Consider the following 24,620-nt stretch of genomic DNA (forward strand, 5'->3'; position numbering starts at 1 on the left):
CTCTTCTAAAAGGCAATTTGAAATCTACCCTGCAAGGCACGGGGTAAAAAATGCTTAATTCTGCAAAGAGGCTCAATCATTACAGCTCAGGCCTTGGAGATGCCAATATTGAGGCTGACACTAAGAGCAGCCATAAGCATCTGCACCACAGTAGTCGTCTGACTGCTGCTCAAGGCATGCGAGGGAGAAGCAGACAGTTTGAGTCCTGATACAGGCTTTGCTTGGGATAAAGTCAGCGTTTGTGTTTAACCCCTTTCTGACCTCTGTGTAAAATGAAGGTGCCTGGAAGCAAAGCAGAAATAGTAATGAAACAGTTCATTGCTCAGTTCACAGTAAGCAAGGACATCAGAAACTTTCATTACAGAAACCAGCAGCTACAGTAAGATCGGTCTATTTGATGTTTGAATTAGAGGTTAAGGGCGGAGGAAAAGGAGAATTTCGCTGTTTGTGATAAAACTCATCCCTCTCTCTGGATACAGCTAAGCCATCCCTGGCAGGGATGGACTTTTATCCCTGGCTCAGACTTCTGAAGAACAAATCTTTCTGCATTTTGAATGCACCAGATGGTATGCCTTTACAAAACTGGCCTCCAGGGAAGATACCTCTAAAATCCCTCCCCATAAGGACTTCACTCCCTCTTCCCCCCCCATATTACTCAGTTCAGGCACTGAGTAATGCAGGACAGAAGCATATGCCTTTCCTTTGGCAATTGCATTGTGTTATGCTATTAAGAAATATGCCCAATCTGCCTTCTTTTCAGTTCAGTATATTGTACTTCTCCTAGATTGATGTATACCTCAGACCAAATAGTTCTGCATGGCCTAGACTGGGGTAATTGGATTACATTTATGTGAAACCCAAAGTGCTAGATGTTCTCAGGGGTGATTTTCTTTTCAGGCTGCCATTAGAGTCCCAAGGAAACCAAGTACAAAAGCCTAAACTAATCTCACATTAAACAGGATTTTTTCTTCGATCAAGTTGCACAGGGAGGTTGACTTTTAATGGGAGTTGTGCAGCTGACAGACTCACACAGAAGAAAAATCCCCAAACTCCTTACCCCAAGGGAGGAACTTCAAAACAAGAGAAGTGAGGAAATCTGCGTTAATGCCCACACATGCTCAAGCTCACCCTGCTGTGCCCACGGGTGCTGGTAGCTGGTAATTCATGCAGTGGCAAAAGCCAGGATAATTGGACTCTACTGTAGCAAATAAAACACACTTACAAAAGAGTCAGAAATCATTATCCCTATGGTACAGAAGTGTCCGAGGCACAGGGAGACAGTACAGCTTGAACAAGGTCACTCAGCAGGACCATAGAGGAGCTGGGATCAGAGCCTGAGTCTCAGACCCCGTAGCCAAGGGGCAAGTGCATTTATGGCTGACGGGTGCTAGGAAGATAAGCTGGCAAGTTTATGGCAAATTTGCCGTTCTAACTTTGCTGTCACAGTGGAAGGGAAAAAAGTCCTCCATCTTGAACATAATAAAGGGAGATATTTGTGACACATCAGAGCGCCTGAGATACTTGTGAAATGTTTCAAACAGCTGCTGTGAAAGGCCCAAGGATGCATTTAGATGTGCCTGCTAGGCAGGCACAGGAAAGGCAGGCACAGGAAACACAGGGCGCTATCAAAACTGCTGGGTGAGAAAGTGTACCTATCGCTCTTCGTTCCCAAAGGAGGAGTATTCTCACAGCGTCTGGATCTGCGCCCTGTGGCTGGCTCAGGACCAAGGTGATTTCTTTGAACTGTATCATTTCCAAACTGTAAATAACCATTTTGGACTGTGACAGGATTTTATTTTATTTCCAAAGGGAAAAGATATTCTTGTTTGGAAATACAATTCAGAAAACCCTTTCAAGACTACTCTGAAGCAGAGGGGAGAGCATTCTTTCACAGACATGAGGGGTGTTAACTATTTTCCATTATCTTACTAATTGTCTTGTAACATCCCAGCAGCATTTATTTTTCTTAGTGCAATGCAACTGAATTACATATGAATGGGGAGTAATTAAACTAGTTTGCTCTTTTTAATTTGTCTCCCTCACAGACACAGACCTAATTTGGGTTCATCGTTATTCTCCTTCAGAAACTTGAGCGCTGTTGCCACAGTATGTACTGTACTTGGGGCGGAAAAATAGGGAACATGGAGTAGTGGTTTAACCTGCAGGGCAATTTGGGAAAAGAAAAACATAAGAATTCCAGTAAAGTGGAGTCCAAAGGGCTCCTCTGAGTAGATTTATACCTTTTTCTTTTGAGCGCAAGTCATTCAGCAGGGAAACTATGCATTGTGTCTCAGAAATTAGATGATTTGCAGATTTTTGCATGTGCTCACAATCCAAACCAGAAGCTGTGGCAGAGACTGCAAAGACAGGGAGTGACTGGGAGAGGCGAATGAACCCAGAGACAGAGGCAGAGATCTAACAGAAATCTCACATGCAGCAGGCTTATAGTTGTGGGCAGATCCAGCTCAATAGTGCCACACCATATTGCGTAGGTACCTCACTGGCTGTTTGTAGGTGCAACGTGGAGTGCCCATACATAAGCTTTGGTTTTAAGCAGACAAATACGTGTCTGTTTGAAAACCAGACCTTGCAAATCACTGCAGAGAAAGGTCACACCATTTGGCTCCTGACTCTGGGAAAGCACTGTGTGAGGGGAATACCAGTTGTCCTTTGTGTCACACCTCACACAGGGGCACTTTTTGGGTGGCTCCCCAACCACCCACAGGACAAGTCAACATGCAGTAACTGACTTGTGCTGGCTGAGCTGTCCCGTTTGAATGTAACAAGTTTTCCAGGTGTGGCTGAGCTCTGTCACCTCCCCAGAGTACCTGTAACTGGGCACTCTCAGCACTTTTCTGGACTTTTCCTCGGGGAGGGGCATCTTTTAACTCTTGATTTCTTTTTCCTCTTGGCATCACCGAGTTTGTCTTTCAGTCAATGGCTGATGTCATTTTTATGTTTGGAAAGGAAATTAGTCAGAGCTTAAGGATAACAGCAGTATTTCTGGTACGGTAGCAGGTGTACGCCTCTGGGATTGTACGTGTGAGAAGTGAGGTTAGTGTGCATTAGTGGGCGTTAGGGAGTGTCACCACAGATGTGACGCTGCCTGGAGAGCCCCCAAAACAGGCTTTGCCCTCAGTTCTTCTTTCTCCCCTGCCCCAGAAGGGTTTGCTATTTATGGGGTGGGAGGAACAGGGGACACCTCAACTGCTGATTTTGCAGATCAGACCAAACCATCATGGCAATACCTTTTGGCTTTATCTTACTGATCTGTTAGGGGCTTCGTATTCCTAAGTGCTGAGCTAAAGAGACCAAGACCTTTTATTTTAATCCTTGTAAGAAAAAAAAAACAAACAGCAAAAGTGTTGTTCTAAATATCTCCAGTTTGATGAGAAAAGTTCTGAAATAAATGGGTAACCCTTTTTTCCCTATTCTCCTTCTCCCCAGTTCCTTTCCCTCATGCTCCCTCCCTGTAACTGCATGGTCATCCCACCCTCAGCCCCACTTCAGCTAATAACAGGCAATAGAGAAACAAGGGAGGGAGGACAGGATGAGAACTAAAACACTGAAGAAATGTAGGAAGTTACTCCTTTCATTGGGAAATAGAGGATTTTTCTTTTTTTGGGTTTTAAAGACAGCCCTAGAGTTGAAATAAACCCTAGGTTCAAAATGGGAGTCAAGGAAAGTTGGATGTTCATCAACATGCCAAATTTCATTCCAGAATAAGCTGCTAATATGGGCTGGACAAGTCATGTATAAATGAGAAGAAGGAAAAATCTAGCACTGGAAGTCATAGAAAGAAGCTTGCTGGACCGTGCATACCTTATTAAAAACCAGGATGTAGAAAGTAACTAGCCCAGTAAATTACTTTTGGTTTCAATGTTGTGTTTCTAAATTTGCTCCAAACTGAAAAAAACCCTGATAATTTAAAATATTCTTCTTAAAACTGAGCAACCACAAAAACTTACACAGTAAAGATATTTTACTTGGTAGTTCTCATTAAGAATATTTTCTATAAGAAATGTGGCAATATGACAGTGGGTGTATCATTGAGAAATTTACCTATAGATCTGTATTATGACAAGCATAAAAATCTATCTACACTACAATACAGCTCTTCATAATAGGTTTTGATAGTTGGATATGTAGAAGCTGTCATGAATACAAATGGAGGGAAACCCTCTTTCCAGCTATTCTGCAACACAAATCTTTGTGTGTGTCATTGAAATAATTTATGCTGCTTCTTAAAAGAAAAGAAAAAGATACTCAGAAGGTTGTTCTTCTTCCAGCTACACCATTTGAAATCTGTCCAATCCTTCTATAGCAAAACACAGAGGACCTGAGGGCATAATCCCTTAGAGCAAGGGTTACAAATTTAGCAAAGTCATTGTTAGTAAACATGTTTATTTCAAAAGGTGTTAAGAACAAAACTTGTTAAATAAAATCACGGTGATGGTGCCATTGAGACAAAACAACTTAAGGTAGGGGCTGGGGGAATGAAATTAAATCCTATTTACTTTTGATTTGGGGGAAGAAGGGGAGAACAAGGGAGAGAGTTTGCTACTACTGAGCACTGAGAAAATTGCTGTTTGCTCCGTAACTCTGAAAGGGTAAAAGTAGTTTCAGTTTTATAACCCTAATTGCAAGTAAGTTAAATAATAAATAACCCTGGCCAGACTGTAAGCAAAGTATATGCATATACTTTGGTGTATGGTGCTGGGGCATGGAAAAGGTGATTTAAAAAGAAAACCCTTAACTGGTTCTCCAAAAGAAACGAACGGGCAGCTGGACAGCAGGATAAAAATTTGGAGTCATAAAAGCTTTGGGTGAAGTCAGAATCCTGACTTATGAAAGGCATAAAATCTTTAGTATGCTGTGGATGGGCAATTTCCTATATAGAAAATTTTCTTCTGTCCAGTGCTTTCTGTTATTGATAGTTCTTGTGTTTCAGATTATCTTCATCTGTAACAGTTAACAAGTAATACGGCTTTATGAAGCTGCCACCTCCTTCTCCAACCAGAGGATTAAAAAACCCTGTTAGGCCTGGCTCCAAAACAAAAGAGCAGACAATATTACCTCTTCTTCAGTCAGACTATGCATATTATACCGCTGGTCAACAGATTCGGTGCTTGTTTTCAGGCGACCATCCTGCCCACTTGAGGAAGAGCACAAGAGCCGTAAAAAAACTATTATGGCTAGGATGCAAGAGGGAGCCATAGATTTTATGAACATGAGACATTCCTGGCTTATAGGATTTTATAAGCTACAAAGAGGAAGATGTCTTTGAAGCATAAAGTGGTGGACACTTCACAATCACTTTTAGTCTTACGGGCATTCAAGGGGAGAACACCCTCTGTCAAATCACAGCCTATATAATCATATTTTCCACATATAAAATGCCAAATTAAAGTCAGGGAAGATACTCAGGGAGAGAAGGCTTCAAAGTAATTTCTTGTATTATCTGCAGGTACATACTTACAGACTGATGTTCAGCCAGCTGAGGAGAAAGGGATTGCAGCTAGGGTAAAAAGGAAGATCAGTCTCCAAAAAGTGATTAATTACTCACATTTGGTCTCAAATCAAGTTCCAGCAGTAAACTGTACGCATTTAGCCCATTTAGAGATACTGCACGTTTGTTCATTGTTGATTGACCTAGAACCGGCATGTGGGTGGAAGATGTAAAGGAAGATGGGGGAAAGGAAGGAGAGGTTTCAGCTTCCTTTTTCAGCTTCCTTTCTTCATCTCTTGATATCATGGGCTCAGAAAACCTGCACTATTAGCATCAGATGCTGGTCTTTTCAGAAGTCCAAAATATTTGGTTGTGCAGCAAGCATTAAAGTGACACTCACATCACTCACACAAATGGCTATTCCTGTGGAGTGATGCGTGCCTGAATTAAACTGTACAGTTTCATTGCTCTCTTAATTTTTCTACACTCCATATAATTCTTTTGCACATGAAACTGCAGATTTATTAGAAATTATAAGTCTACACCCTATGTGTCATGGGAAGCCTGCCATCCTAAATGCATAAAGCACAGACATCTAATGCACCAATGTGTCTGAATGTGCAGGACTATGAACAAACAAGCCTGCAGGCTGTCCCTGTGTTACTCCAAGACACAATCAGACAAAACAGACTCACCCAGGAGAGCTGTAGTCAGTCCATTTGGAAATATGACTGCCCATCAATGACAAACCAGAGACACTGTAAAGCAAATAGTTGGACTATTGCACAGGCTCAAGACAAAAAAAAAAAAGTAACTCCCAACATCTCCATGCTCAAATGAGAGAGAAAGAGAGGAAGTGTTTAAAGCAGAGAAGTCCTTTATCTAAAAGAGATAAAAATGAAGACTGTTCAAATGCAGATCAGGGAGAGATGAGGTTTTCTAACACTGACAAGGGAGGAATACAAACAGGCTATATTTCAGAGCCTCAATGCAAGTTATATTAAGGAGTTTTCTTCAGAGAAGCAAAGCCTATGTATAGCCTAATCTGCAAATACACAGAAGTTATTTTTCCTCTGAGCAGCTACAAGCTGGTGCAAATTATCCTCTTCATCTTCCAACATCAGCATCAGAGGTGGCTGACAATGAAAGTCTACCAGTAGCATTTCTTGCTGCTCAAATCCATCTCCCTTTGACAGCTGACTGTCGTTCATTTTCATCGACTAACCCAGGATGAATAATCTTAAAACATGCAACACATGTTGGAGCTCCTGGTAATGGTGAAGTCTTCAAAGAAAAATAATTGTTTTTACAATGAAGATTCTTGCATGTGCATTTTCAAGAAATGCAAAACTGAATTACTTAAAACATGCTATACAGTTGTCATGTAGCCTGTAGCTCTCAGAAGTAGCTGGCCCACTTTTCTTCAGCAAATAAACATTTCTTATCTAGTTTCAAAATATTTAATACATGCACTTAATATGCAACAGCTGTATTAATAAAAGCTAGAGAAGATCAACTGTACAGGTCGAATTTCCTTTTACCATTCTTTCTGGTTCTAACTACATAGATTGTGTACATTTTGACATAGAGATTCCTTTTTCTCATCTGTACAGTGCATAATACAATGGGCCCTTGGTCTCAGATTGGGCTCCAAAACACTACCACGTAATAAATTACAAGATACTTCACTGAAGTACCAACATTTGTGTAAATCAGTACTGCTTCTGCTAAGTCAGGATGGGCTACCAGATATCATTGTTTTCAGAAGTTGGTGATTCTAAACGAGCAGCTGCTAAGATTTTTTTTAACTTGTTATTATAGCCGTAATAGGTTGCTTGCAGAGTTACATTTTATTCATGAGTTGTCTGCACATCTGCAGAATGTAGATTTATTTTAACTTGTCTTTTTACAACTGGTCTGAGGATGAAATGCAACTTTGCCATAAAGTTCACCAGATGCAGAACTCTTTTCTGTTCCATAACACTCCTTAGATGAGGTTCAAGTGCTTTGGCGGGGAAAATTCCAGAGCAGATTCTTTTTGATTTTCCCCCAGCTTTTAAGTTGTGTATGTTCCTCTACGGGTACATATGCAGAACTTGCAAATATTAATGAGAGCTATGCATGCGTTCCTGTGGGAAGGCAGACCTAATACTGAAACTCCCTGCTCTGTTACGGTGCTCACGTCAACAGTTTCATTTATTTTGGCTAGAGGTGCCTATGTTTTAGTCATTAATCCTGAAATAGAATTTTCACACTGAAGTAATAGCTGATATAAAACGGTGTCACTACATTTAAAATAATAATATTGTGTTTAAGAATCCCAATGTTTCTTTTCCTTCGCACACAATTTTATATGCCCTTACAATTACCAAGCATGAGGAATTAAAGTGCTCCCAGTCCAAAGAAGACTCTGATAATACCTCAAACTATGCAAAATTAGAGAACCAGGTTAAAGGGCTTTCTGTTCAACAGTCAGCTTATTAAAGTTAACAAAAGGGACAACAAGGAACAAGCCTGCAAAATCTCCACAACTGCACAGCTCGTGGCCACCTCTGACTGCAGCCAATATCTGATTACTTCTGTGTCTGTCTTTCTCAGTCCTGAGGATGGATGGTTGGAAAGAAGGGAAGATGCAATTTTAGCAAAGATAGACCTAGACCGAGTAACTTAACCTGCTTGGCATAACTAACAACACAGCAGAAGCTATGGCAGCCTCTACTAGCAAGCAGAGAATAAATTCTCATTAGACTAACATAACGGGAAAGGCCAACACAAACAAGTCACTTTATGATGATCTGCTAGAAAATAAGTCTCAGCCAAAGCACCTTGATCCACCCAGTGTCAGAAAAAAGCAAAGTAGCTTCACCTGTTTTGAATTTTATATGAAAAACTGTTTTGTTTTGCTGAATCTATCAATTTCTAATTTAATTATGCTGAATATTGAATTCTACTTGTGTAACCCCAAATTGTCAATACATTATTTCGCTCCTAAGGATTTCAGGTGCTTTCCTGTAAGACAATGCATCACAGTTTATTGAATTTCTATAGCGTTGCCCAATTTTTCTTCTTTGCTTGTATACCAGAATTACTTATAGTAAAATACTTATTTTAAAACTCTGATGATGACAAAGATATGTCCCCAAAGTGATTTCAAGGATACACTTTAAAAAAAACCCAAACCCTCAGTAATAAATAAGTTGCATGTTCATAGGATAGGAAGCAGAATAATTACTCGACTGCTTTAAATAAATTGTGGTACCTAATGTTAATCAGCTTTAGTAACCTCAAAAAAAAGGAAGTGAATGTACATTCATTTATATTCATTAACTAGGCAGGTTTTCTATTTTAGGAAAGCAGAGGGGTTATCATGAGATTTTTGTTTCTGTTCCTCCTATAGAACATCAGTCCTTGGATCAAAAGCATGAAGTTTCACTTGAAACAGATTTTCTCACGCCTCAGAATTTTCTCCTCAAAACTGTATTGAGCAAAAATGATTAGAACTATTAATATATTAAAACAGTAGGAAAATTAAATAAAGAAGATTTGAACCTTAGGGACACTGACTTTCTCAATGCTGCTTCAAGGGATAAAGAATTTGAAAATGGTGATGTAAAGATGGCAATTATTCCTGACCTGAAATGACTTGAAAGTAGATTTCAGTAGATTCACTCAACAATATTGTTGTCACCAAAAGACTGAAATGCTTCTAGCTCCTACTGAATTCACTGCATTGATCTCCAGTGCACCCCAACAAGCATGGTGTTTCCCTCACTCTCAAGGCTCTTGGGGCTTTTGCTGAATGAGGCTTTTTCCAAAATGTGGCTGCTCAGGATGGGAGCCGGGGGCCCCTGAGCTGAGTCTGCTTAACGACTAAAACAAACAAACCAAAAATCCACCCAAAACTGAAAAGAAACCTCCAAAATTTCTAGATACACAAAGACAAAGCAATTGTCTCAGGCCCTAGTATTTTGGGCTGCTTTTCTTGTAAAATGAAACATGTTGCAACCAAAAGGGCTCTGGGCTGCTCTAACTCCAAAGTGTGAGGAAGCTGCTCAGCATTAGGAACATGCTTGGAGATACGACAAATGGTTTGGTGAGGACGGCTACTCCTAATTGGTCAATACTCTTATATATGCATGTATATATACACATACACACACGTCTGTGGGTGTATACAGAGACAGACCGTTTCAGCATTCCCTGATATCAAAAAGCCACTTTTTTTGGTGTCACATGAACCCGCAGAAAAGCAGAGACAGTATATCTCAGTCTACTGCTTCCTTTGTTTGAGCAGTATCAGGCACTGGGTCTTGCATGCCTCAGTGGTGCAGGCAACTCAGAGGTTTGAAGGGGCAATGCAAGGTTTAATTAATGAAGCCGTAAAGCCAAACTGATTGAAAGCTCTCGGGAACCACAGTGCTGAACTTTAAAACTCACTCATGAAAGGCAGCTGACATCTGATGTAGAAACCAAAACACCAGAGCAAGCTCAGTTCATGCTACCCAATGTGCATCCCCACACTCGTAATTTTAGAGATCAAAGACCACAATGTGTATACACTTAAGGGAGGGTTTACTAATTAGTACCAGTTACAGAGTAAAAACTTCCTTTAATACAAAAGGAAAACCCAGGACACCTTGGCTTTTCTTGAGCTGTTCAATGCAGCTGACCTCCTACGGCTTTCTTCTATAGGGCAGGCTAGTGGGCAGGAGAGGTAAAGAGCATACCATAAATTAACTTTCAATGCAGAGAAAAACCCCCTCCCCAATGACTACTTTGTGTCCTAAGACAAAGAGAACCAGAAAACTAAGCATCCCAAATTACCAAGAAAAATACATTTTTCCTCTTTTTTGTTTTTTTGTTTGTTTGGTTGGGGTTTTGGGGTTGTGGTTGTTTTTTTTCACGACAGCTCTTTATTAGAATGTTGCAGAGCATCCTGCTCTTGATGAAAGCACTGGGAAATGTTGCAGAGAAGCACAGTGGCCAAGGGGTCAGGCTATCAGCTTCAACTAATATAAGACAATTGAAGTGAAAAGTGATACATCTGAAAGACAGAAAATAAATGCAGAGCTCTATTACCAAGAAGGTGAACCAGAAAATAGCATAGATATGCGGACAATTCAGTAGCAAGAAGAGGGGGAAATTCACCTAAGCACTGCTATGGACAGACGTCCCAGCCACGGGCTCAGTCTACATAGTGTGAGGGACTATTCCCTAAGACTACTTGGACCAACATCAGGTACCTTTAATTCTCCACTGATGCCTATTAAATTACATTAATGCAGTGGAGCTCTCTCATGCCCCAGGAGGTCCCCCCTAGAAAGCAAGGCACAGGTGCCAGTTCTGAGAGAGGAGCATTTCTGTCCGATTTCCATTTCCAACCAGAAACATCAGTGCTTCTTGGAAGCATTGCGAGAGTCCATTGTGGCTCCTTGACACTATCCATGGGGTGTGGGGAAGCTGCCTTCCTCCTGACATCTTCACAAATTTGGAAGCAATTCTTCACCTTGATTGTTAAAGACTAAAACCAAAACAACCATAATCAATTACAGTGTTCAAGGCCCAGGAGGAAATTTAAAAAGCAGCTTTCAAGGTCAGGGTTTCAGTGGAAATAGATCCTTGTTGACAATTGGCAGAGCTTCCCTTAGCTTAGCAGAGCTGACAGCTACGTTTGCAGGACGACTGCACCATGTACATTTTCAGTGTGTTGAAGCAGCAAACAGGAACACATTTAGCTGATTTGGAGCACACAGAAGGGTTAACCTTACATTTCATGACAGAAGTTAACCCAAATAAGGTCTATGCTATTCAGTCTGAAGGGAAAAGAAATCAATTCTGGTTCCCGTGGGTAGGATTTCACCACTTGATTAGAGAAAGAAATGAATCTTTAAAGTATACTTACAGGAAAGGTTTTTGCCATTTGCATGAGAGATGGGAATGGCTGCATCCCAAGTTAATGAAATCAAGTCTTCTGTGCCTGTTTGAGGATTTCATCTATTTGAATTATGCAAATATCAAATATAGCTTCATTGTATAAAACTTCAAAATGAGAATGCTACCCATACATCCAGGGGGAGGCCAAAATAACATCTCCACTCCCCAAACTTAACATTGTTTCCTTGAAGGCCAACAAGAGGTTATGATTTGGTCCTATAGCACTGCGTTCGAGCTGTGACAGTCAATTTAGACGACGTTCCTGCCTGCCAGCAAATAAACATTAAGTCATTTTAAATTTCACTTCCATTTGATAAGGTTAAAGCAATTCTTCCTTGGAGATAGGGACTCAGAGGCAGGCTTTTAAATGCTAGTTACTGGGAACAGGGAGACTGTCAGCCACACAGGTTGTGAAGGAGGGCGTCAAGGCAGGCCGGCAGAGTGGATCTGCAGCAGCAAGAGGAGGAACAGCACAGGTGATATCTTGCCCTTGATTCAGAGACCAAAAAACACAGGAAATGGTTCCTTCACTTACAGGCAGAGACCCATGTGTGCAGCAAGCTGTGTGGTCCCAGGCCAGCTTTCTGAACGTCTCCTTTTGGCAACAGGTATTTGCCAAGAAAATGTTCGGCTTGGGTAAGCTTGCTGGACCTTCTTTGCAAGTTCAGCACCCTCCTCCCAAAGAAGGATACAGAGTCACGAGGTGCCACACCAAGGAGCAATAAACATAACCTCTTCCTTCCAACCCAGTGGAGAACTGGACTTTATGACCAGAGACACGCCTCCACTGCCGGCACAGGCACCTACATCATCGACTGGCAGAAATGATCACATTCTCTACCCCAGTTACTAAACTAGTTTGGTCCATCTCTCCATTTGGTAGGCTGTCCCTGAACACGTCCTTCTCATTATTCGAAATTTTCTCATTTCTGTCTGTACTCATTCATAGCCCCTATAGACCTATTAGCTCTTGTGCCAACGCCATCATTTAGGTCAATGCTGAGAACATGGCAGTATTTTGTAATATCAGAGAGTTTGCACTGCAGCAGAATGTTTCCTAAATTGTCAATATGCTCTTTATAATAGAAAATAATGCGTTTAAATGTTGGCTTGGACCAGAAGACAAATAGAAAGGGGACATTTGAATTTCAAGTCGCTATCAAAAAGCTTTTTAGAATTCAGTAGACACGTATATGAGCAGGAATAGGAAAAGGGAAGAGAATCAAGACAATGATTCAATCTTCAGACATTAACTTTTAACAATGAACTTCCTCCAAGTACACTAGATGGGGAAAATCTTTTAAGAAAGGGCACAAGAGAAGCACTGAAATAGAGAAGAGGTGTACACTCACAAACCTCCACAGGCACAGAGGTCAGATCTGCTCTGGCTTTGCTCCAAGACTGCTCCAACTGAGGGGTGGCCCTTTGTACCCACCAGACCAGCAGACAGCAGTTTCAGAAGAACTCTCTTGTTTTGCTCTTCTATTGCTGTGGGTTTTTTTATAGACCAAATTAGCGAATCCACACTCAGCATGGATTTAAAGCTTTGTAAATTCAGAGTTAATCAAGAGTACCACAACTTTCAGGCTCAAGTCTCTAAGCTGAAGAGGAAGATTTGTGCACGCGGGAGGGAAGGTCCTTGGCCCTACAACTGAAATAAAGGCAACTGCAAACTCCTTGATGTTAAGTCCTAACTTAAACAGGCTGGGCTCCTTGGGCCGATTCTAAGGAGGCACATCGAGACTGCTAAGCTTAACTCATTGCACAGTGAGATCATACTGATTGTACGCAGAATCACTCTGCATATGGCCATAACCGAATCGGTTTTGTGAGATTTTCAAACCACAGTACAAACCCGATCTTCCTCTTTCCTTCGTACTCACTGCCCCAATATACTTACAGACAACTCAAAGCCAGCCGTATTCTTCATTTTGCTACATTAAAAAATACAACCTCATTTTCGCCTCTGTTAAAGGTTTGTCTCCCCATTCTCCAGTGATCTTATGCTATTCAGCCCTCTTCTCCAACCTCACCATGGGTAGTTAGGCATTGCATTTTTTCAAAAGTTCAAGTTTTAAAAAAGATATATTTTAACCCATTATACATCCATAGCTAAGTTACCCCTGTAGAATCATTGTCCAAGATTTTCAAAGGTATGTGTACATCTGCAAATACCAATAGATGCTTTTAAACATTTTGGCAGTTGATGTCATCATTACTACCACTAGAATTTAGGTATTTTGGCTTTCAAGACAAATAAAATCACTTAAATACCATCTTTTGAACACCTGTGACACAACCCACTCCATCTATTTTAGATCAGAAAGATCTGTTGAATAAACTTGTGACAGAAAGTTGGAAGGTTTTAGCAATTTCACTGTCTGAAGGGCAAGGGCAAACTTGACCAGAATTCTTGCTTTTGACTTCTGTTTGTCCTTCACTATGCCATGTAAGTTCTTATCTAATGGTTAAAAACCTGACATGTTAACGTCATGCCTACAATAGAGACTGTTTGAATATCTGTAAACTTTATTGCTGAGGTACTGCAATCTTTAGTTACCTTAAAAGTTTAATTCTGATTGTTGGCTCAGTCATAGCAGTTTCAAGAACTTCTCTTCTATAGATATCCTTAAGCATTACTAAGAGACTCAGTTGGTGAGGACCTTCATTCTTAATGCACTTAAGGAATAAATTTAAGTTCAGTTTTATTTTCAAAATCAGGGAGCTCAAAAGTTGTCTTTATCGGAGAGACAGAATTGAGGCACAGGAAGGGAAAAAAATCAACAAATACTGGAGCTGATCAAACCAGACCCATTTTCATACACACACAGAGAAAGATAAAAAACACACCCAGTAATGAAGACATTTTTTTCTTGAAAATGTTATGTTTGAGGGGAAGAGGGGTGTAGGAAAAAAATAACCAGAATTTGAGGGAAAGCATTTTAATCGATTTTTTCATGTCCAATCAAACTTTTTGTTCTACCACCTTAAAAAGCTCATGTTCCTGTACGTGGCTGAAGGCAGCCTCTGATTACTTGCCTATTTTGACATATACAGAAAGTTTCAGATTAAGAGCAGACATACTGGGACAGACCTAGGACTCATCTGTCCATTCATTTCTCTCTGTGATGATCCCACATAGACATCTGCGGGAGAACGAACAAGCATAGAGGGATTTTCCTGTACTATTCACAGCGAGTTTTTGGCACTCAGCAATATCAGGACTTTCTGAAGTGGAGACTATATCTTGTTCTTGACAGCACTATCCTTCAAGGTTACATTTAATCTCTTTTGGAGCCCACTTTTACATTTGGCCTCCACAACAATAAGTTCCACAATTTAAATTTTATATTTTATGGAAAAAGTTCTAGAATAATTGTAGTTATTGCAATTTAATAGAAGGGGTAAACATATACTGAACTTCAGGGATTTTTCTAGGAAGAAGCAATCAGGACAGTCTTCTAGTATTTCTTCAAATCAAAATCACCTTCAGCAGCACATAGCTAGATATACCACTAAAACAAATGACTGAGTGTGAGGCGGCCCCTCCTGTAAGGGGGCTGTAAGACAGTGATTACATTCAACAAAAAGCAAGCTGGTGATATTATATGGAGGAGCAAAGCAAGGTGGATTTGCAGAAATTCTATATGAACACGGACAAAATATTTAGACTACCCTCTGAAAGGGGCTGTGTCTGAGCTCTTTTGCAGGGTTCAGCTAGAGATTGGAGCAGAATGGCTTCTTGGAATATCTGTACAGATGCTACCTAATCAAACATGAGAAAAGAAAGCCATTTACGCTGAGTGAGGACAAGGATGGATAGCTAAGCAATGTTGTCTTCTCTAATGCAGTTCTGTGTCTGGGTTTCTTTATACTCATGGGTAAAGTTTAGTTTGCCGGTAATTATTACGTATGTGCACCTGTTTGCAGGTGGATGTCAAGTGGGTTTTGAATGCTCACAGAACTCTCTCTACATGCTTCCATAACAACCATAGACTTGCTGTCAGAGAGATCCCCAACTCTAACCCCATAAGCTGCACTTTCATCTTAAATACCTTCCTTTAAAAATTCATAAGAAAAACATAGTAAGTGCTTTTAAGAGAGAATTAAACACAACATCCAGATGCCTAAAAACAGCTTAGGGGGAAACAAGGAAAAGTTAGCTCGTAACAATACCAGACCTCTTTCTCAGTTGCACCTTTCCTTGTAAGTCACTATTTATACAATTAAAAGGTTCTTGGCAGACTCATTTAATCCATAATATTTTGATCTTGATATTACTCATGCATCCACAACAGAGATCAGAAGGATAACTGCTTTCTTAAATATAGAGAAACATAAACATAAACATGCTTATGATGCCCTCAAAAAAGGCCAAAAAATTGCTACAGCACATTGTGCCAAATGTAAGTTGAAATGTTAACTGTTTACCTTCAGTGGAAAACATAATTTTAAAATTCCTTCTTGCTAGTTTTTCAACTGTACTACCTCCCCAGTAAAATTGTAGGTTTAGGAACTCACAACAATGAAAGGGAAGAAAATAATTTTGAACCTAGTTTCTAACACAAATGTTGCCTTTAGGAAACCAAGAAGTTATGGAAGATAAAATTGAAAGCTTCACATTAGAAATGAATGCTCAGATATTAAAGCCCTCTTCCATTACAATTCACAGGCTAGCAATCATTGTTTAAAGATAATGGTCTCAACATCAGCTAGGAAAACAAAAGATTTAATTTTGTGAAATGTGGTATAATTGGAACATGAAACAATAGAGGAATAGATAATGCCTTTAGTTTTCACAGGTGAAGACTTCAATAAATCATCTGTGAACTTGCCACAAATGAGTCCTATCTACTGAAACTGGGAAGTTGCAAGAGCAATCTACATTTGAGATGGTGCCTGGCTCAGAAGAGATAGCAAGAAAAGCACTGGCACAGGCTTCCCAGAGAGGTTGTGGAGTCTCCCACTCTGGAGACATTCAAAACCCGCCTGGACGCCGTCCTGTGCAATCTGTTGTAGGTGACCCTGCTCTGGCAGGGGGGTTGGACTAGATGATCTCCAGAGGTCCCTTCCAACCCTAACCATTCTGTGATTCTGTGATTCTGTGAAAACAGAGAGAAATTGGAAAATTAATGCTTAAGACAATAGTCTCTTGACCAAAGAATGAAGGCAGTAGACCAAAATTGATGGGACAGGGTTACTTAATATACAGCTGCTGTATTCTGTCTGAGGACTAGCTCCCTCAATTAATTTCATACCTGGAGCAACATCTGTATTCCCCACTTTGATGTAAATAAATCTTCTATCCACTCTTTGAAGAAAGAGACAGATTCCAAGTCTTCTACTAGTAAGAAAACATGTTCTAGAGAGGGCTTGCCATGATACACAGAGTGTGTTTTTCAGAAGCTGAGATGACACAGCCAGACCTCAGCTCCCCAAAGGCAGCAGCCTCCCTGCCTGTTTCTTGGTTCACACTGCCACAGCGAGGGATGTTGCCTGCACTTCCCTCCTTCCTTCTCTTAACACATACCTAGGGGTGCCAGAAGAACCAAGGGCTGATGGGTTTATTATCTACAGCTTGTAAGAGAGAGAGAGAACGATAATACTAAGTTTAAGGCCAACACTGGTAACAGTGTTTAATGAGGCTTAAAGACTTCGGGCAGAGGCAAGTATAGGGCAGAAGTACTTAAGAAATCTCAGCTGTACACTTAGTCTCCGGACAACACAGATGGTAGAGCATAAAGAAGTGGAAAGATACTTGTGCTTCCTGTGCCACAGGATGAGCTAGGCTGAAGCAGCACACCAACACCTATCGCTCACTATCAGACCAGGTGAAATACGAGTTTCCTTGTAGGCATCGGCTGAAAGAGAGAAGCATGGGTACCATTTTCACTAAGCACCAGAAAAGCGCTCATTATCCTCGTGGGCTTCTTCTGCACAGAAGCAAAGACAGTAGTCACATGTCCATAGAGACTATATCTGCCAATATATCACAAATGGAGAATTATGTGGATTACACCAGTGGTGAATTTGGTTCTCTGACCAAAGTATTTGCAGGATCAGGTTGTTTTTAAAGCTGCAGACTTTTCATGTTGAAGCAATTTTTAAGTACTCTAATGCAAAGTGTAATCACACATTGATTTTTCCATTAAAACTACAAAAGTCTTAAATACCCTGGGGGTGCTGGCCTCAATTAGTCCCTATTCTTCCATTCTTTTTCTCTCCATATCATTTTGCCATCCCTCAGCGTAGGAGGAAAGGAAGACTGTCTACTTAAGCCAAAAGCACAATCTTCTATTACATGAGTCCAGTTAAAAGCAGCAGTAGACAAACTGCTTTCTGTACAATAGGGAGGAAAATTATGCTGGTTTCTGCGTATGATCCTTTTTAAATTACAGTGTGGGAAAACTGAACATACAGATATCTGGATTTTGGAATTTTGACTTAAGTCTATGGCCATGTACTTTTTTTTAAACCAACAGAAGTCCCACAGCTCTTCAGAGGAGGTTGTTTATACATAGTTGCCCTGAGAAGCCATGATTCCTGAATGCAGCCTTTCCGTTTTCATCTGTTGAATAGCTGAGCTTCAGTTTTGTGCTAACAGCATTCAGTAGCATTGATCGGTTTTGCCGTTGACACCAGGTTAATACTTTTGAAGAGAAAAGGAAAGGAAATTTTACTGAACACCAGTAGGTAAATCCTTTGCTTCTATCTCTTTTCCAGAAAGCAGTACCTAAAAGAAGAATCTTACTAGTGACAGAGGGTGGGTGTCCCATTCAGTTGAATGGCCAGACCCCGGTCTGTTGGTCTAAGTGTTTCATGTTCCCTGCTCAGTCCCTGCTACCTATTTCAGTGCATTCAGTCTCCTATTTGTCTTGTGTAATTCGAAGCCCTGCTCAGGGAAGTATACAGATGGAAACACCATATAAAACACAGAGATGAAAATCATATCCAGCCTACAATGTATTTATCTTCAGGCACCTCTCCAACAAAGTCTCTGAAGAAAGGCAGCTGAGTGGAATGATGAAAGAAATGAACCAAGAGGAGTCAATGAAGCCGAGTTTAAAGAACATGGGCTGGAGCTGTGTTCTGGAATCTAATCAATTAGGTTATTCTTCCAATTTTTGTTCTATCTTCAAGCTTTGCCTTTTTCGGTAAGGAAAAAACCCAGCCAATTTCCAGGCTATGAAGAAGCATCTAATTTTCCTGTAACAGAAGTTCTACCATTGTCAACTTATACTGTGCCTGAGTCATCTCAAGATGACAACCACATATTTTTCACAACTACTTGAAGTAATCTGCCTCCTGAAAACCCATTTGCCAAGTGCCTTATGAAATACATTTCCTTAGTGATCTTTGGAAAGGCTATTTCTACATACAATACCTTTATTCTGAGCAGAACATTAATCTGCCAGCACGAGTATATGGGGGAAAAAAAACAGTGCTCCAGCTGAAGTTCTAAGAGGTCTTTTCATTTCTGACTCAAAGTTTTATTTCGCTGTAGCTTATGGCAAGGTACAGCCGTGTTCATGGTGTTTACAGTGGCATTGGTATTGTTATAGATTAGCCTGGCATTGTTTTAACAGTCACTACCAAAAAAGTGGCAGGTGCGAGACCAGGCAGCCCAGCAGATAGGGCACTAGTACAAGATTCAGCAGATGCATTTGTGACTCTCCATAGCATTTGTGGCTTTGGTCAGATCACTGACCTCTTTCTGTCTAGCTTTTCCAGCCTTTCCCTTTTGCCCATTTTATTTGGATTTAGAGACAGGTCTTTCCTTCTACGGCACTTACCAGAGTCTCAGTAAAGCCTCTAGCTGCTATTGCTCTATAAAGCAGACCAGACCTGAAGCTACCTGTACCATACCACATCACACAAAACCACTACTGCTACTGTCTTCAGGCTGACACACGGTGTATTTGACATACTTAAGTGCTAGACTGAAGAAAAATTATTTAAAAAACCCACCACCACACTGCCTTTCTCAGATGGAGGTACTGCCATAAATGATGATAAGCAATTCCCTTCCCTGCTCATTAAGGAAGCTGTAGGATATTTGCTGTCCAGGCATGTAGGTGAAATTCATCTTACAGCAGAAGGTCCCAAAGCAGAAAAGCTGCAGTTCTGTAGTGATGGGAAAGAGACAGTAGAGAGAATTATCCACCCCGCTCGGCATGGGGGAACTGGTGGAGTCGGGCTGGTACCAGCAGGGTCTCCAGTTAGGTAGGTTCAGCTGCATCTCTGGCTCTTGCCAACCATTGCAGCTACAGCAGTGCTTTAATGCATCCACCTCAACAATTTCATGGCAGCCAGATTACTTTGGTATTTCTCTATTCTGGAAGGAAGACTTCGGGATGGACTTCTCATCACAGTGAGGAGACAAAAAAGCCGTGCCCAGATGCTGGTTGGCAAATGGCAAAACACCCACACTGCCTAGCAGCCCCATGCAGTGGGACCCCCCTGCTGTGCACACAGAAGAGTATTGCTCCAAGGGGACAATTGGAAGTGTAATACAAAGAAAAGCAGAGGATGTAGCAACACTAAAGGACTTTTTTATTTCAATGTGTTTACTGTGGTAGGCTTGAGGCTGCTTTATACAAAATAATTAAGGCTTTTAGCAGAAGCACAAAACTGAAGCTGCCAAGGGAAATATCACAGAAGCTTTAGAAACTATAAATTTTTCATCTGGGACAGTCAAAACTCACTTCATTGTAGAGTACAAGTTCAGGTCAGTCAGATCTAGTCGGATGACAAACCATACAGCTGCTTTTGTATAAATGTGGCTTTATGTTATTGACCAGATTTAAAAGGATGTAGCCACGGCCAGCGAGCAGGCACTGCTGGCACGAAGCCTCTGGTGCCAAAGCCCACCCCACCAGCACCTTACGTGGAGCCTTGTCCCATACCACTCCCCTTTCCCAGTGACCAGGCCACCTGTTAACATTTCCTAAAGATTTTTAACATACATAGTTTCAGCTATGAAAGGGCCTTCTTTTTTTAACATTTATAATCATCGCACTAGCTGGATCTCTCTCCTACAGGATCCTTATGTTACATTCTTCTTTGTTTGCTGCAACCCACTTATAATATATATAATAGTACATATAAGGCTCCAAACTCACCCCTTCTTAAGAGATCATTGCTACAGTGGCAGGGGCCTGAGCTCAGGTGCTGGAGCAGCAAGAGGTCCCCAGTGGCACCACGTAACCATTTAGGTATCCCTCTGATCACTGCCATGGCCTTTACAGCCACAGGCCAAAGACAAGACTGAGTAGCCACAAAGCTTTCCAAAAAATCAATCCCTGTCAGGGTTGGTTGGACATTAGGAGGTTATGAAAACTGGCAAAAGCCTGTGTTTCATCAAAGTGCCATCAACCAAATATTTTCATAAGCCCTATAGCTATCCAGTTTCTGCTGCTGGGGAGTGGAGAAACTTTTACTAACAAATGCTGCCATGAACCACTCAAAAAATTAAGTTCAGCTATATTTTCCCTGCTATTCATGACAGGCCATGCTCATCCAGACCCATGTAGCCCTTCACAGAATCATAGAATGGTTTGGGTTGGAAGGGTCTGTAAAAATCATCTAGTACCAACCCCTCTGCCATGGGCAGGGACACCTCCCACTACACACAGTTGCTCAAAGCCCCATCCAGCCTGGCCTTGAACACCTCCAGGGATGGGGCATCCACAGCTTCCCTGGGAACCTGTTCCAGTGCCTCACCACCCTCATTGTGAAATTTTTTTCCTAACGTCTAAATCTGCCCTCTTCCAGTTTCACACCATTACTCCTCGACTGATCACTACATGCCCTTGTAAAAAGTCCCTCTCCAGCCTTCTTGTAGGCACCCTTCAGATACTGGAAGGCCACTATAAGGTCTCCCTGAAGCCTTCTCTTCTCCAGGCTAAACAGCCCCAACTCTCAGCCTGTCTTCATAAGAGAGGTGCTCCAGCCTTCTGGTCATCTTCATGGCCCTCCTCTGGACCTGGTCCAACAGGTCCATGTCCTTATGTTGGGGGCTCCAGAGCTGGATGCAGTACTCCAGGTAGGGTCTCACAAGAGTGGAGTAGAGGGGCAGAATCACCCTCCTTGACCTGCTGGTCACACTTCTTTTGATGCAGCCCAGGATACGGTTGGCATTCTGTGCTGCAAGCACTCATTCCAGGCTCATGTTGAGCTTCTCATCAACTAACACCCCCACGTCCTTCTCCTCAGGGCAGCTCTCAATCCATTCTCCGGCCAGGCTGTATTTGTGCATGGGATTGCCCCAACCCATGTGCAGGACCTTGCACTTGGCTTTGTGGAACTTCATGAGGTTAGCACAGGCCCACCTCTCCAGCCTGTCCAGGTCCCCCTGGATGCCATCCCTTCCCTCCAGTGTGTCGACCACTCCATACAGCTCAGTGTCATCGGCAAACTTGCTGAAGGTGCACTCCATCCCAACATCCACGTCACCAACAAAGATGTTAAACAGCAGCGGGCTTGGTACTGACCCCTAAGGAACACCGCTTGTCACTTGGACATGGCGCCGTTGACCACAACTCTGAGTGCAACCGTCCAGCCAATTCCTTATCTACCGAGTGGTCCATTGCTCAAATCCATGTCTCTCCAATTTAGAGACCAGGATGTTGTGCAGAACGGTGTTAAATACTTTGCACAAGTCCAGGTAGATGACATCTGTTGATCTCCCCTTATCCACTAACGTTGTAACACTGTCATAGAAGGCCACCAAATATGTCAGGCACGATTTGCCCTTGTTGAAGCCATGCTGGCTGTCACCAACCACCTCCTTATTTTCCAGGTACCTTAGCAGGCAGGAGAATCTGCTCCATGATATTGCTGGGCACAGAGGTGAGACTGACCAGCCTGTAGTTCCTCCTTCACTAGAAGAAAGATCTGCTGTCCTGACATGAACAAAGCTGCTTTAACAACAACAAACATAGCTAACCCACACAGTATCAACCAGTCGATCTACACTGTTCATATAGATGGGCTGACCCACTGGAGGCAGTGGAGTTTTACCACATGGCTCAGAAGATGATTAAATAAATCAGACACGCAGAGAATGCAGGAAGTATGCCCCAGTCTATCCAAAAGCACAAAATGCCTTATTTCAGGAGCATTAAGCAGAGACTTATATGTACTATCATGTTTTTCTTGAAGCCAACAGCAATACTGGGAAAGAAGTTAGATGGAATAGCACTGCTCAGCCTACTTTATAAAAACAGAATTTATTTTCTCCAAAATACTGGGACAAATTTGCATTTCTCCACTGGGGTCCATCTACCCAAATATGAGGTGAACAGTCCCTGAAGTACCCCCTCCCCAACACCAGGCATAGAGTTGTTACTGCAGTCGTTGGGCCAGTCTGTCCTCTCCACCATGAGAGTAGCAAGGTAGCCAGAAACAGAAGGAACTGATGTCTGCACATCAAGGACGTCAAATCCCCAACCAGACCATCTGGGCTATAAGCTGAAAGATTTGGACCTCACAGCCACCTTCTTTGAACAAAGGCTCTTCCCCGCATGAGCTCAGCCTGCCCCGTGTGCTGCTACTCTCCTCGCTTAGCCCCTCATCACCTTCCTCCTCCATCATAGCAGCACTGTCACCCAATCTGGAGCCCATCCTGCAAGTGTCAATACTACCTACAGCAAGTAGACTTTCACTTTCAACATTCACAATCTTTTTCGTAAATTTTCTCAAATGCCACAGAATAACATGACACTAAAAAAGCATCAGTTCCTTCTTGCATCTCCTTCTACTTAGCTTTTTCTCATCGTCAGGTGATTTATGAATTTAATCTCTGTTTTATAGAACCTACCACTTTTAACAACTAGAAGAAGAAAATGCTAAATTGTTTTTATTGCTGTTAGGTGCTCAAAGACATCATGCTATATACTGTCATTTACATTTCACATTAAAAGTGAAATATGTTGGGAATGTGCAAGTATTTGTTTTAATTTGACCCATCTGTTAAACGAAAAACAGAGAGGACTTCTAAATCACTATATTTAAATTCAGCGATTTGTAAACAATTTATATGTTCATTTCGTCTGGGTTAAAACTGCCCTAAAGCATCACTCTTATGAAATCTCCAAATTAAATTGCTTTGCGTTGTTCTCAGGGATGCAGGCCACAGTTTCTTCCTCCTCTGTTTATTAATTTATTTCCCAACCCAAGTAAATTAGCCAGACTCATGTTAAGAGTCTGGCTACTGAAATAATTTTGGGGAATTCACAGAAGTATCTCCTGGCTCAAGAAAGCTGACAGCACAGAGAAAGCATCAGATACTGGCAGCAAATTCTCTTAAAATAAAGGGCAAGCCCATCACTTTCATTTAGCTTTTTAACACTTCTGCAAGCAGCACTAGGTCTGCTCTATTCCACACTAGACCATCACCAAGCAGGAACAATAATCAAGGAGGGGAAGAAAAGCTGCGGCAATTTACCTTCATCTCTCAACCTAGCTAGAACTTGCTACAGGATTTGGATCTTAGACTGGGCTTTAATGTAGCTGTAGATGATAATTTACAAGGGGAGAGAGATCCACCGGCATTTAAGGATCCTACAGCAGCACCTAAAGAGCAGAGCCTTTTCTCTTTTTCTGCTTTGTGCAACATGCTGTATTTAGCATTATCTGCTAAGCCTCTAGCCCAGAAATCAGTACGTTTGGTGGAGTAAGGATACTGCGAACCCTTTTAATCACCCAGATACGGGGCCTCTCATCCCAGTCGAACAGATGCCTTGTGCAAGGAGATGATTTTTTTGTTAGTTATACCCCCTGAGCACAAGGAAGAGCTCTGTACAGCCTGGAGTGTCGCATCTCCATTTGAAGCCTTTGTCACCCTCTCTGCTGGTGCAGTGTGTAACTCCACCCTTTCCCTGAACCTTCGAGTCACATGCCTTGTCTGTATGACAGGTTTTCACCAGCTTCCCAAATCTAATACAGGTGCAGCAGAAAAGGAGCCAAGTACACCCTGCGCTCTGTACCCTGCAGCTTCACATTCGAACCATAGACCACGGCAAAAGCAGGACTAGATGAGGAAGTAGAGAATGCTCAAAAAAAAAAAAAAAAAAAAAAAAAGTACTTAAAGCTGTAGAAGTGGACAGACCCACGAGTTTCAATTCCCCCTCTGCAATATCACACAGAGCACCAAAAAGCAACACAGAATACTAGGTCTACTGTGCATTCATACTCTAGATGGTTCATTTATTATATCCAGTATCATATTAAGCAA

The 24,620-nt window shown here is 41.6% G+C and overlaps 1 protein-coding gene across 1 annotated transcript in view; it reads right to left on the bottom strand.

The window, feature by feature from the left end:
• Positions 1-24,620, bottom strand: part of GPR39 (G protein-coupled receptor 39) — an 83,927-nt gene that overhangs the window by 57,601 nt on the left and 1,706 nt on the right. The window lies entirely within an intron of this gene.

This window comes from Charadrius vociferus, unplaced genomic scaffold, assembly GCF_000708025.1.
Source record: "Charadrius vociferus isolate BGI_N301 unplaced genomic scaffold, ASM70802v2 scaffold862, whole genome shotgun sequence".
Lineage (NCBI taxonomy): Eukaryota > Metazoa > Chordata > Aves > Charadriiformes > Charadriidae > Charadrius > Charadrius vociferus.